This window comes from Cavia porcellus, unplaced genomic scaffold (genome assembly GCF_034190915.1).
Source record: "Cavia porcellus strain 051 isolate PalLab524CR breed Dunkin Hartley unplaced genomic scaffold, mCavPor4.1 scaffold_5, whole genome shotgun sequence".
Lineage (NCBI taxonomy): Eukaryota > Metazoa > Chordata > Mammalia > Rodentia > Caviidae > Cavia > Cavia porcellus.
Genome location: NW_026947488.1, coordinates 89,880,242 through 89,895,339, shown reverse-complemented (window position 1 = coordinate 89,895,339; position 15,098 = coordinate 89,880,242). Strand labels below are relative to the sequence as shown.

General features: G+C 32.6%; 1 long non-coding RNA gene across 16 annotated transcripts in view; it reads right to left on the bottom strand.

The window, feature by feature from the left end:
• The window catches only part of LOC101788210 (uncharacterized), a 338,370-nt gene that overhangs the window by 247,905 nt on the left and 75,367 nt on the right, over positions 1-15,098 (bottom strand). For all 16 annotated transcript variants that reach the window (XR_010047658.1, XR_010047664.1, XR_010047667.1 and 13 more), the window contains exon 4: positions 2,331-2,417. This is a non-coding gene — a long non-coding RNA (uncharacterized LOC101788210). The remainder of the gene's footprint in view (positions 1-2,330; positions 2,418-15,098) is intronic.

Here is a 15,098-nt window from a genome sequence, read left to right as displayed (position 1 = left end):
TGTTTTTCACTGCTCCATGGTTTTCTCTCAGTGACAAAATCCTTCAGGACATCATGTCCTCAAGCTATCCATGCATCCATTCTTTATTAATACGTGAAATATGGTCACTTCTTCAGAATCTTCTATTTCAGAAATTTCTATTCTTCTTGTCAACAACTAAATCTTCCAAAAATAGTACTATTTCTTCCTGTTGAATGATCAATGATAGGATCCCATTATTCACTACATCATGTCCAAATTTTATATTTAGTTTTTAAGACTTTAAATCATCTGATTTAATCTACCCATTCAAGACAAAGTAGTAGCACATTAGCACTCCACAATTACAGCCAAGCCAGTATTTTCATTATTGCTTTGGCTCATGTTTCTTTCTCATACTGTCACCGTGTTAATATTCATTCTTTACTAGTTGGCTCATGCATCATCATTTCCAAGGTCATTATCATTTGCAAAGTTCATACTGCATTTTACAGTCTTTAGTTAATTCAACATCCAATTGCTTTCTAATTATTTTAATTTATGAAATAAAATTCTACTAAATATATTTACTCAAGTAAAAAATGTGGAAATAATGGTATTTATCCTTCCTTTCATCTTTTAATCTATAATAACACCAGTGTCATGTTGTATGAGAGACAATTTTGTTAATGATGCTACACACTAGAAATGCCATTCATATATACAAAATATCAATGCAATTTCCCTAGGTTTTTGCATAGAACAGCCTACACTGCTATGGACCTAGAACCATAGGAGATTTCTTCAAATACAATGCTCTCTCTCTCTGTCTCTCTCTGTCTCTGTCTCTCTCTCTCTCTCTGGATGTCTCTCTCTCTCCCTCTCTCTCTGTTTTTTGAGATAGAGTCTTGCTGTGTAATTCACCCTAGTCTTAAACTCATTATTTAGCTCAAGCTGGCCTTAAACTTGCAGAGATCCTTGTGTCTCACTTTTCAGAATGCTGGGATTACAGGCATGTCCCATCTCGCCCTTTTCTTCAAACACATTTGTGTGTGCGTGTGCATGTGTTTGTGTGAAAATAAAATAAAACTGTTTGGATCAAAGTCTAATTATAGAAAAATATATGGCTATAAGACTATAATATTCAAATATTACAAAAGACTTTGGATACACATCTGTTTTGCTCTTGTTCCAATATTTATGAATACATTATTTAGGAACAGAAATTAAAGTGAAATCTTTAAAACAATAAATTTTAAAAACTTGTAAATTTTGAATATAAGTCAGCAGCTGCTGACATCTTGTGTTCTCAGTCTAAAATTATTCATACTATAAAAGAAGCTTAAAAAAAAAAAAAAAAGGTTAACCTAGAACTCATGCCCTGTGATGACTGCAACGATTTTCAGTAGGGAAGAACTTAGTAGAGGATCTTCAGCTCCTTCCTTCCTCTGCATATTAGTTCTGATCAAAAATGTCACCATGAGCATTTATCCATAATCAATGAAATAGAATTCATAAAAAAAATCATAAAATGTATTAGCCTTTCACTAGAAGATAGTCTAGTGAATTTGTAGTTTCCTAAGTGTGTAATTTCCTGCAAAAAAACTGAAACACAGAAGTAAATAAATTCTTTTATTATAATAAATTACATACATGATTGAAACATGCTTATTTCTTTACCAGAATATAAATACTCTTTATTTGTGCTAGGTTTTTAAAAATACAAACACAAGTAGCTCTGGTTTTAGGCAGATTTCTTAAAATAGATCTTGGTAACTGTCATACATTGTCAGGTAAAATAATGTGAATTTGAGTTCTAACAATATGAATATATTTTGATACTTCCCTTAGACTCTAGATATAAAAATAATGCTGTCATAACTAATAATTAGGATAATTTTCCAGCATTTGAATGCATATCATTTGATATACAAATTTGAATTGAGATGCAGGACTGTAAAAGGATAATATCAGAACTTTAGTGTATTTTTGTTCCAGTGAATAAATTTTGTCTAAGACTTTATTTGGTGCCTCCAGCTCTTATAATGTACTAACATTTCAAATAAACAACATGTTGTGACACTATGGAACTCAGCCTATTTTTCCCAGAGAAAATTAGGAATAACTAAATTTTTTTCTATTTTTCATCAATAGTGAAAATGTCAAGCATGAAATAGAATCCTTAATATACTAGGAGAGGAAATTCTACTCCTGGGAGGGTATTGTTCAGGGATAATAAGGACATTGCTGTGTTCTAGAAGGCAGACTGTTCTCCATCAGATAGAAATGATCCAAAGAAAAAGAAGGTGATTAAAGTGCAAAAAAAAAAAAAAAAAAAATGACTGCCTTGAAGTTAAAGTAACGCCTCCTACCTTGGCCACGCTATGCTCTTGGCTTGAATGGTCTTCACTGGTGTCTCCCTGGAGGATTTAGGCAGCTGGGGAAGTAGGATAGTTAATCTAAAAAAAATATGAATGTGAGAAAGCCTCAGATTACCAAAAAGTTCAAATTTTTTTCTGCCTTCTGTATACACAAAAAGAAAAAAAGCCATTTACCTTTTTTTTTTTTTTTTTTTTTTTTTTTTTGTCTTTTTCATTTTTTTATCGGTACCGGGGATCGAACTCATGACCGCCATTTACCTTTTTTAAATTAATATAATTTGAGGTCTTTTTATAGCAAGTTTTCTATTTTATTTTTTTCCATTCATAAGCTTTTATCACAAGCTACTATTCATGTATGTTTTTCCCTTTTGGCAATTTGTGACCTCTTTATCATTTTGTAGAGAAGATAAACAATATAAATAAAAACAAACTAGGCATTCGTGTATTCTTTGAAAATAAAAAAAAAAAACAGTACCTTAGTACATGTCTCCTTATGAATTCACAATTTAGTCAACATTTCTATGGGAAAGTATTGCATGTCAGCTGTGAAAAATATCCTTTATTTACCAAGTAAATTGTTTATATTACAAACCAACTTAGAAGGTGAAGCAATTCCACATCTTCAAATTCAATGAAAGGAGGGGCTGGGGATTTAGCTCAGTGGCATAAGTGCCTGACTTGCAAGCACGTGATCATCAGTTTGATCCCTATTACTGATTAAAAAAAAAAAAAAAGAAATTCAATGAAAGGAGAAATCCCACCATATCTTGGTAGTTTAGAAACAAACTGTAACAAATTTTGCAGAATCTTTATGCTCAAATCCAGCAGTACTGATGTGGCAGACCTTACCATTAGGCAAGTTTTAATGTAGCAATTATTAATAATACTAAAACCACAATAGCCTGAGCAAATAGAATGCATTTTCTTTTTAGGATTTCAAAGTCCTCTTAATTATCTCATTTTTTCTCATGACATATTTCTATAGGGAAAAGAAAGCAGTTATTTTATGTAATTCTAATCTGCATTTTACCAAACAGCTTGGAGAGGGTCCTGTCATATTCTGGCACTGAGAACTATAGCTAATAGCCAACTGGATACATGCCTGTTAGGCCAGCAGCTGGGCTCTCTAATGAATCTTAGAGCTGGGAGAATAGTTGGCTTTACAGCAGGATAGAGTAAGTAATTGCCCAACACAGTGCATGTGAAGGATGCCTGAAATGCATTATATAATATAATGTACAACCATACATTCTGCTTTGGAGAAAGAGTATTCCATACATTACAATTAATATGGAACATTCATATAAGCATTCATATTATTAGCATTAATACATAAAATCACTCATAGCAAAGAATAATATTAAGAAATGTTTATTGTTAATAATATTAATGATAATCCATGAAAACATTCCCTACTAAAACATATCATATTCTAACACATAAAATTTTAGCATTTGTTGTAATTGAAAAAAAAAATCCTGCAAACGTAGCTCTAGAGTTGCACAGCAAGTGCTATTTCAGAAACACTTTCACTAGTTAGCATGCAATGCCAGAGAAACTGTTTTATAACTAAGCTGCCACTTATGATCCTAACATTAGAATAACTTTGATGGAGAAAACAAATGCAACCAAAGGTATCTGGGCATAGGTGGGGCTCCAATATTCTAGAGAAATGGCAGGAAGGGATAAACAGGAGCATGTAAAGAAAAATAAAATTTATCAGAATGGAAGAGAATTAAACAAACAACAATATTTTACCAAATTTTGTGTATCAATAAAGCCAGAAAAGAGATGTCTATAACTCTGGGTTTCGTTGATTGTTCCATGTTGTTTTTCATTACTTAATTGTGCTGGAGGGTTATTATAAGAATTTGCTGTCTAATGGATATATGAAACTATATACATTAATAAAGCCAACAGTGTCTAGGTAGTTTTGGTTGTCTCTCTGTTCCGTAATAATGACTAAATATTCTGAAGGCTTGCAGAACAAAATGCTGTTTTTGGAGAACAGTCTATGGTACACCATCCTTAAGAAGAAGAAGTAACTTCTCCCCTGTGTATCAAAAGTTAGTTTATTCCTTAGTCCATTAAATATCTGATTTTTTTTTCTACAGGTTTGCTGTTGTTAACATTGAAAGAGCATTTTTCAAATGCCATCAACTTTTCTTCATACTTATATTTTCAAAAATCTCCAATTCTTATTCTTCTAATGTCAAAGGAAACACATAAATTAGCTAAGGAATGGCTTTACATTTATTTTCCAGAAACAAATCAGATTTCCACCTCAAGTGCTCAATAGAATCATAAACTTTTATTTTCAGTATAATTTAATTCCTGATCTCATAAAAGAAGTTTTTATTTAGTTTTAGGTTTGCATTGTGGCTCTTTTCTTTATCAGTAATGTCACACAGAAGAAACCATTCAGGCTAAATCAATACATCAACTAAAATGAAGACATAATGTCCACTGAGGGTGAGGAGGATCCATTATTAAAAATGAAAATATGTAGCATAATGCAACATGGTACAAAGTAAATGATGCCTTACTCTCTAGCATACACTAGTTTTAAAAAGTCAAGATGATATGACAAATAAGCTTTACATTTCTATATTTCTTTTCTTTTCTTTCTTTCTTTTTTTTTTTTTTTTTTTTTTTTTTTTTTTTTTGTGGTACCAGAGATCAAACGCACAACCTCATACTTACCAGGCAGGTGTTTATGCCACTGAGCTATATCCCCAGCCACTAAATTTTAAATTTAAATGAGAGGAAACTGAGGTACTAACTCCATCATTTAGGAACACTTGTCTCCAGCCTCCTCACTTAAAATCTGTGAATCTCAGTTTATTCCTATGTAAACACCGATAACATCTGACTTAATTAGGAGATTGTTGTAAGAAATAGGTATCTACATGCATTTGAGAGCAATTTCAAATTCTTAGTTTCATTATTATTGGCCTGTCCTGTACTAGTTAGTTTTCTAAGAATTTACAAGATAATAAATAGAAGATTAAGGAACAGGCCTCTATCTTTGAAGAGTCTCATCAGAAGGAATTAGAAAAATTATTTATGATAAAAAGAATAAGTAATAAAACAAAGTTAAGTTGGGAATGATAACAAATTTATAAACTCTTGATAATGCTCAGCTAGGGTCATCTACAAAATCTAAAAATACATTAAAAGCACAAAATTACAAATAATGCTCATAGTAAATGTAAATAGTAAATCTAAAAATAATGCTCATAGTAAATCATCTATCTATCTATCTATCTATCTATCTATCTATCTATCTACCTATTTGTCTATCATTTCTATGCACAGGTTCTATTTTCTAAATTATATAAAAATCTAGGGTATCTTTCTCATTTTTATATCTGTCATTTCCTGGGACTCAGTGTGCTGTAAAATTCTCTTAGTCCATCAGTGATTCCTATATTTCCAGATCCTTACCATTTGTCATTCTTAACATCTTTTGGGACCATAATCTGCACTTCCTTTCAACTTCAGTGTCTCAAGTGGATCAAACATTAGGAGGCAAAGCAGAGATGGTGACAAAGGCCACCACCCAAGCATCTGTGTTGAAATGTTTCCACAGGGTCTGACGTTATTAACTGGGATAAATCCAACAATACTACGTTTCTACAGATAACCAGAACATGGTTTGGAACTCAGAGTAAATGTGATTATAGAAATTTTAAAAATTGTAATTTCTTTGCAGAATGATTGCTCTCATTTCTGGAATGAAGAACATTCTTACTTTCTTTTCTGTTATTTTTTCTTTAAATCCCAAAATCATTTGTTTTTGCAACATAAATACATATTCTAATTTCAACTAAGATATTTTCTATCTGTATGTTCATATCATACAGATTACATTACAATGAATAGGTATATAAATTTTTAATATTCTAATATGCTTACTTTCAGTTGCATAGCAAATTATCTTTAAGTTTTATGAAATGTGTTTATCTATTATAATGCAAAAATGTAAAACATTTATTTTGATTTTTTAAAGCCACTGTCCCTAAAACACAGCACTTGCATTAAATTCAACAAAATAAATCACATTTTTTACTGTGCTGCAGTGTTACATACACTTTAATTTAATTTTTATTAGTATATGTCTGTAATACATAATGATAATTTCATTATGGGCTAGTTGGTACATGTATATAACACATCTCATGCCCTCGGTCTCTCAGTCCATTCTCTTTGACAAATGATCTGTCTTCCTGTTTCCTATTACTTTTTGCTTTGTTCCTTATTTTATTTACATGTTTGCTTTCTTACATAAAAGAAATTATGCAATATTAAGCTTGCATGCCAGATTTATTTCACTTAACATTATAGTCTCAAGTATATCCATTGTCTTACAGTTGACTCAGGTTTATGCTTCTTTATGGCAAGAAGTATTTGATTGAATATAAATATCATATATTGGTTACCAAATAATGTATTAATTTTTTACTAAAATTAATATCAGAAATTGTGAGTTAATTAGACACATATTTCACACAGTAGAAATGTATAAGGCTGGTAAACAGAATCTTCATGAATGAACATAGAACTTCTCAAATATGATCTAAAATTGGATATTTTATAAATGAAAATGTGATTTTAGGAAATATACACATGAAAGCCATATTCTTCAAAGTGCTGTTAATATAAAATAGGAAAATATGTGTAGGGAAACAATGTGCTTTTTCAAGTGTTCCAAACAAACAGAATACCACAAATCAACAATCTTATGCCTGCCTCCATCAAATACATCCGTAACTCAGAGATCTGCTATAAACTGAAGGAGGCATCAGAGACACAGAAGTGAATATTCTTTCCTATATTTTTTGTAACATTATATTATAGTGTTTTGACTGCCACAAACATTGTACCATGTGGCAGGTAAAATAGCAGGGTACCTGAGAAGACCATAACAGAGCTAAAGACAGTTGGAGCATTTGTAGTGGTGATTCTTGCTTTTAACAGAACTATCCCAAGATTGCATAATATAAATATAACACTTTTGTACCTTCATATGTAGTTTGTAGCACCATAATACTGCATGTCACCTTGTTTAATAAACATTTTGTATAGTATATTATATATAAATTTTATATTGTTACATTTCACAGGAACAGAAAAACTAGTATACATATTTTAATATTAATTTATTGAGACTTCGTGAGATTGATGCAAATGCCCCTGCTTCTACATTTACAAGGGGTGCACAAAGTGGTGGCCATTGGCTTTCCTCTGCAAAAATGTTGTTTGTATCCATGATTTTCATTTCAGTTTTTTTTTATTGATCCATATAATATCCTTTGGTAACTTATTAATCCATGTTCATTTTGAATCCACGCACTTAGATGTTCTCCAACATCAATTCTAGAAGAATCTGGTAGGAGTAATTACTTCACCATACGCTAGACTCTTGGAGAGCTAATACCTCTTCACTGAAGTGTTCCCTAAATTCTTAAGTGGTATTCAGAGTTTCAACATAAAATCATGAAAATGCTAACACCAGTAAGTAATTACTAAACCCCTGTTTTCCCTTAATATTTCTAGAACTTCACTTTTCCCCCTATGCTTGCTGTAAGATTTTTATTTCAACAATGTATTATCTAATTTGGTTTAAATATAATCATATATAAGTCATCATATTCAAACAGATTTTTACAACAGATCTTGGAAATTCAGTTTCTTTTTTTTTTTTTTTTTAGAAAATAGCCTCTCAACATAATTTATTCATATGACAAAAGTTTGATGAGAATAAACAGATAATATGCGTTTATAAAAATAGTTTCTAGTGAAAATGCATCAGTGAGTTGTCTATTAGGGGATAATTGCCTATAGGCAGATGATATATCATACTAATGACACTGTGACTGAGATATAAATTTATCTTTTCAGAGAATACAACTCTATACACGGGTCAGAAGAATCCTCACAGGAAATAACAGAATTTAAAACAACATTTGAAAGTTGGGTGGGTCAAGTAGAGAAGGAAGTGGTTCTGAAAAAAATTCTACTATATAAGGCTCCCTGTAAGAGAAACAAATTTACTATGTTTGTAAATGGCTGAGAAAATGTGTTAGTTGCAAAAGTTTGTTTGTGAGAAGGTAAGGAGTACCACAGTAATCAATGAAATGTAGGAAAAAAAGACCAGTCAGAAAAAGGAAGTTCTATTTGACTAACCAATGTTGCAAAGGAAAAATAAACTAAAGGGAAATGTAGATTACTTCTTTCAGACAGCAGATAACATGGCAGCAAACCAACAGGAAAGGAGGCAGAGGTAGAAAACCAGTTAAACTACTGAGAAAGCATTATCAAAGCTACCATGAAAACCTGTGAGAGCTTAACTCTTGTCTGTGGCACTCTAGGTGGAGAGAAGGCAAGCCCAAGTCTGCCCCGGGATTCCCGCTCTCTCAAGGCCAGGGTGACTGCCAGGCAACCATTTTGTGTTCTTTGAATTGAAACCGTTACAAGATGTGGTGTGTGTCAGATAAGTTTATAAAACAGTGTTATTCAAACAACACACAATTTCCTTTTACCTCTATTGTCCACAATTATTATTTCCATTTCTGCATTTTTTCTGTCAGATACTATATAGAACTAGTGTTCATAGAAGCGATGCACATAGTATCCCATTTATTATTTTATTTTTTAACTCATTTCATTTACTTATTTACTTTTAAGTTTTTAACTTAGTACATGATGACTGTAATCTCCCATTTTAGAGAATCCAGAGCTAATCATGAAATTATTCTCTCCACCATAACTTGTTGAGAAACTCTGGGAATACTCGTCTTCCTCCTCAGTGAATGCTACACTGAGTCCCTTTTTCACATTATTTCCTGGCAAAAGTCAATGCTAATGAAAAGTTAGAATTTCTAAATTTAGGAATTTTTAAATTAATAGAGAGTTGTTAAACAGGAATCCTAACTTGCATGTAAATTTTTACCAAGTAGGTATCTGTGAAATAATTTTTAGGCAACAATTTTTTTAGCAGTTCCAGAATTGCAGTCAAAATTCTCGGTGGTACAACATACTCAGTAAAATAATTAATCTAGTGAATGTATATTCTAGTTTTGATGAGGTCAGTTGTCATTGAAAATGCACCAGGAAACCAATGATCCACGCAAGTTTATGACAAATGTGTTGCTGACTAGATAGCTGTATCGGATATAAAATTAACTTTCAATCACTTTTTTTTTTTTTTTTTTTTTTAGAAATTGAAAGTAGATTCACACAGAAGCAAATGCACTCTATCAGGACATTTTTAACTGCGTTTTTATCCTCATTCTCACAAGGCTGTATATTTGAACAAGATAGACATAGTCTTATCTAATCTGGATATTTACTTTCCATTAGAGGACACACATACAAAATGAACAAATCAACAACTAAAATTCTTACAACTTGTGAAAGTGTCCACAAAAGAGAAAGATTCATTAGCTCACATTTTAACATAAAAGATGCCAGGTTTTAAGAGGCAACCCACACAGATTCTACTCTATTGAAAAATGTATCTCTTGAGTGATTTTGACCTCAGAAGAAAGCTAAGCTTATTTATTTATTCTACAAATAATTATTAAATTCTTATTAATGACTAAGTTCTAAAAAATTAGAAAAGGTAACACACATCAATTTCTCATGTTAAAAAGGTTGCCTAACTTGTGTTGATTCTCCCCCTTGACCTGATCCTTTTGTGAAAATGAAATGTCTTAGTTACTTATTACTCATTTAAAAAAAAAAAAAATACCTGATGCCCAAAGTTTGGGAAGGAAAGATTTATTTCTTACAGTTCTTAGAGGTTTCAGTCCATACTCAGTTGGCTCCAAGGTAGGGTGGCAGGGGTGCGGCCCCACAGCTAGGCAGCAGCAACTGAAATGTATCCTGGCTCTATGCCTGGGTGGGTGAAACATACCACCAATCCAAGCGCTACACAATGAACCAATCACAAATGCTAGATTTGGTCCAGTACATAATTCAGGAGGCTTGGGGACCGCTGACATAAACCATGACAGAAACAATAATGTCTCTTTTCGTGTATCATTTCTTTTCCTTTTGGGGTTGTTTAAAGAAGAAAAACAAAGACAAAGAACAACCCTTATGCTTGTTAAATACATGTGCCAACTTTACTGGATTAAAAGATGCTCAGATGGTAGGTAAATCATTATTTCCTGGTGCATCTGTTGGGGTATTGGGGTGTTCCTGGGGAGATTAACATTTGAATCACTAGATTGAATCCAAAAGTAAACCCTCATCAAAGTGAACAGGCATCAGTCATTCTGGTGCAGGTCCACATAGGGAAAAAAGGTGGAGGAGGGCAAATTTGCTCCCTCTGTGAGAATTAAGGAACCTGCATTCTTTTGCCCTTTCACATGGGTGCATCTGGGGTGGGGCCTTCAATTTTAGTCTGGGCCTTGCACTATTACCTCCCTTTACCTCTTAGGCTTTGGGATTCTGAACAGGTTCCTTGGTTCTCACAGCACCAAAATCAGACTTTGGACTGAACCAACACCAGAAGTTTTCCTGGCATGTTAGATTGCAGATAACAGATCAGTAAGTTTCTCAGGCTTCATAATTATCTGAGGCTGTACCCATAATAAATCCACCTATCTCTTCTGTTCATCCTGTTCCTCTAGAGAATCCTCACTGATACCTTAGAAACCTTCACTGATGTGAAGTACAACATCACCAGTGAATACACAGTTTGAGAGAAAACAGAACAAGAAAAGATCCAGAATACCTCATCGCTGTCACCACCTTACTTGGAATGAGGAAATTAATTACCATAAACATAGTCTAATGTATCCAAACTGTAAAAATCCTGTGTAGCACACCAAAATTTCATTAACAATGAAAGTAAAATTTCAAAGCAAAATCAAGGCAAGAGTGTTTTTCAAAAGTGCTAAATGATTTTAAAATGTTGTCATAGTAATAAAATTTTTAATATTATATGGAGGAGATGCATGTGGTTAATGTTAGGAATCAAGCTTAATTATCACATTATACACTTTGTGTTAGAAACATAAAATATCAATAAAGAGCAAAATAAAAGACAGATACATTAAAAGGAAATCCCAAAAGATCTGAGAAAGGACTCAACCAAGGATGACAAGAGCAGGAGTGGAGGGGATGGTAAAAACAGCTGAGATGTGTCATGTGCATTACCAATGTCTCCTGAGGAATACAATCATGATGTACTGAAAACATATACTAGTAAAAATTTTAAAAATGAAAAAAGAATCAAGGACGAGGAACAATCTACAGGAATGGAGAAAATATTACAATAGAGTCCATTTATAGTGCCACTTCTTGAAATACAGAATTTTATTAATTCACTGTAACAAAATAGCCAACATTTTCTTGCTATGTATTGCTAATTGAAATTTATCCATTTTTTCTTGAGGGTATATATTTTCTTGAAACAAATCACTGCTATATTTTCTTCTATAAGTTTAAGAGCATGTGCAAATGTCCATTAAACACTTCATTTTTCAATTTACATAGTTTCCCACCTACTCTGAAGTGCTTTAAATTATCTAAGTGGATAAGTATAAATGTCTACTAAAGTGAAAATCAAAAGGCCTGAGCTTGAATTAAATGTACCAAGATCTAAATGTTCTGTAAATATTTTATAGGTGTAATGATTAAAAACAAAATAGTGAAGAAGTAATTCTAAGAAAGCTATAGAATGTGTATTTTTAGCATATACACAAAAGACAGGAAACAGAAAGAGTAAACATGTTGTCTCAGTCTGTTTAATCAAAAATTGGTTAAAAGAAAAAAATAGAACTCAAATAATAGACTTCTTAAATGGATTTAGCTTCTGTTACAAGGTACTATAAATGCAAAAAAAGAAAGAGGAAGGAAGAAAAGAAAAGAGGGAGAGAGGGCAGAGAAAATAGAGGGGAGGGAGGGAAAGGGAAGAAATATTTGAAAAAAGAACACTGTGTATAAAAATGATTACCAATATTCAGATTTAACCAAATGAGAGCTATAATAATTTTTCAATTGTTGACCATAATATTTTGATGTATAACAATACATTTTATAAATGATAGTAAAAGAAAACTGTAGGTTAGCTATTTATATATAAAAATATTTTGAATGAATTTCTGATGATGATTTTATTACCATAAGAATAGAAAAATGAAAATCTAGAGATAGTAAAAAAATTGACAGCAGGGTGAAATATTTGCGATTGACTAAGGAAAGATAAGACATGTTCAGAAAAAACACTAGCCAACATTCTTTATTCTACTTGAAAACAAGACTTTCTACCCTAATTTCCACACTGTAAAGGGCAAATTTAGGGAGACTATACTCATACTTCTTATCAGACAAAGCTGGACATACATGTCAAACTATAATGTTTAAAGGCTTTATAATTCATTTTTCCAAGCTATTTAAATTCTGTCCATAACTTCATAATCTACAAACATACTTAACAATACACTTACAGAGTTTTATGAGAATAAATGTGACAATGTAGATGAAAATATTAGCACAATGTAATAAATCAGTTAGCATTCAATAAATATTAATCATATCCTTTTAATGTACAGTATCAGTTTTGTATCAGTACTGAAAATATCATTTTACTCCTACAATGCATTAATAACTATACTAAGATAAAGAAGCAACAGTTTATGACAAAGATATGTAGTTTTAAAGGACAGATAAGAAGGCCAAAGAAAAATCTAGTGACAAGAGCCACACATGCCCATACATTTATCACAAGTTTCAAATAGAGTTGGAGCCTTACCAAAGAGTAACAAGAATCACATCAGTAGCAATGCGGACAAACGCCTTGATTACTACTCTTAGAGGTAATCTGTTATTAAAATTATTATAGGAGAGTAGACCATACATAGTAAGCAGAATATTGTAGCATGTAATTGATTTCAGAGTTCTAGTAGTGAAAGAATGGTGGTAATGTAAATAAAGAAGTGATCTCAAAATATTGTAGGAAGTGAGTGTGTGTGCGCATGCACGCACTTCAGGACATGCTAGTCATATCCTCCCCAAAGAAAGCAAAAAAAACCAAAAATTTAGTATTTGTTAAAAAATATACTTCAAATATTTACACCTTACTTTCTAAGGTAATGATAAGGTCATGACTATATGGGGAGATATGGTGCCAAAGTCCAAATACCATGAAGCTTACCCAAGTTACAAAATTTCCACAAGTCAGGTTTTAAAAATTGTAAGATGAATATTACAATATCATCAGTGAGTACTAGGCCTTGGAAAAAATAATCTGGTTCTTAGTGTAATCTTTTGAAAAAATGCCTAGAAGTTAGACTATTTGGGATTGAATAAAACAGACTTATCTTCCCCTATTTACTTGTCCAATGTTCAGTTAGGTTTCGGTTTCTGGTTTGTGATATCCAAGCCCACTAGAGACATGTTCTTTGAACAATTAATGAAGAAATGTCAATTTTTTTTTTGTCATTTTGAGACAGGGTCTCACTGTGCAGTGGCCTTGAGCTCACTTTGTAGCCTAGGCTGGTCTCAAACTCGCAAAGATCCTCCTGCCTCAGCCTCCCAAGTGCTGGGATTACAGGTGTGAGCCACCATGCCTGGCTGATTATAGGAATTTATAAATTTATAGCATGAAATTGTCAAGAATTTAACCTATAATGAAGTTAAAAAGGCTATGAATTTCCCATGCTAGGGAGAAAAAATGGGTCATATTGGTAGATTTATTTATCAAAAGACTTTTTACCTTTAGATATTAATAAATAATCTATCATATGTTTTATAGATATTTTTTAATTCTGTGCTCTGTAATCCTTATTGTTTCTGGTGATTGGGAGTCTTCTGCCAGTAAAGCTCAAACTTGATTAACTCAAATTTAAATTCATGATCTTGTACTTTTGAAAGAGACATTCTGAAGTTATTAACATTTTCCATATTCATTTTATTTCCTAGTTGTTTTAAATTCTTACATTTTGAAAACATCCAGCATTGTAATATGACTTAAGGCAGGTCACACAAAGTTCTTACAGAAAGGTGTAGCCATTTCCCCCAAACACCCTAATTAAATATCGCTTTTTTCTTATCAGTTCAAACTTATACTCAGCAATAAACATAGGTAAGATTTTAAATTTGTTCATCAACTGGTGATGTCTGTTTCAGCTGTAATCATTTTCAAAAATTTTTTATACTTATTTTCAACTTGTAATCTTTTTGTCTACCCCTGTCCTGCCAATTTTTAAATTAACCTAGAAATCATTCAAATAAGGTTGAGCAAGGCATTGTGGTGCAAGCCTATAATCCTTGCGTCAGGGAGCTTGACGTAAGAACATTGTTGCAAGTTCAGGCCAGCATGGACTATGTTGCAAGACTTTCTTTCAGAAAAAAAGAGAGAGAAACAGACACAGAAAAGAGAGGAGAGGAGAGGAGGGGAGGGGAGGGGAGGAGAGTGTAGGGTAGGGTAGGGGAGGGGAGGAGAGGAGAGGAGAGGAGAGGAGAGGAGAGGAGAGGAAAGGGGAGGGGAGGGGAAGGGAGGGGAGGGGAGGGAGGGAGGGGTGGAAAAATAATTCAGTGTAAATGAACCCTAAGACCAACATATAAACCCACCCAACCAACCTCTTCTGGAATTTGACTGTAACTTCTGTGACTAACAAATGCAAGTGAAGATTAATATGACAGGTTAGATTCACTGGAAAGGAAATTTAGGGACCAAAACACCAAGCTCAGTGTTTATTATGAAGACCCACAGGAAATTTAATTTTAATAAACAGGAGTTTA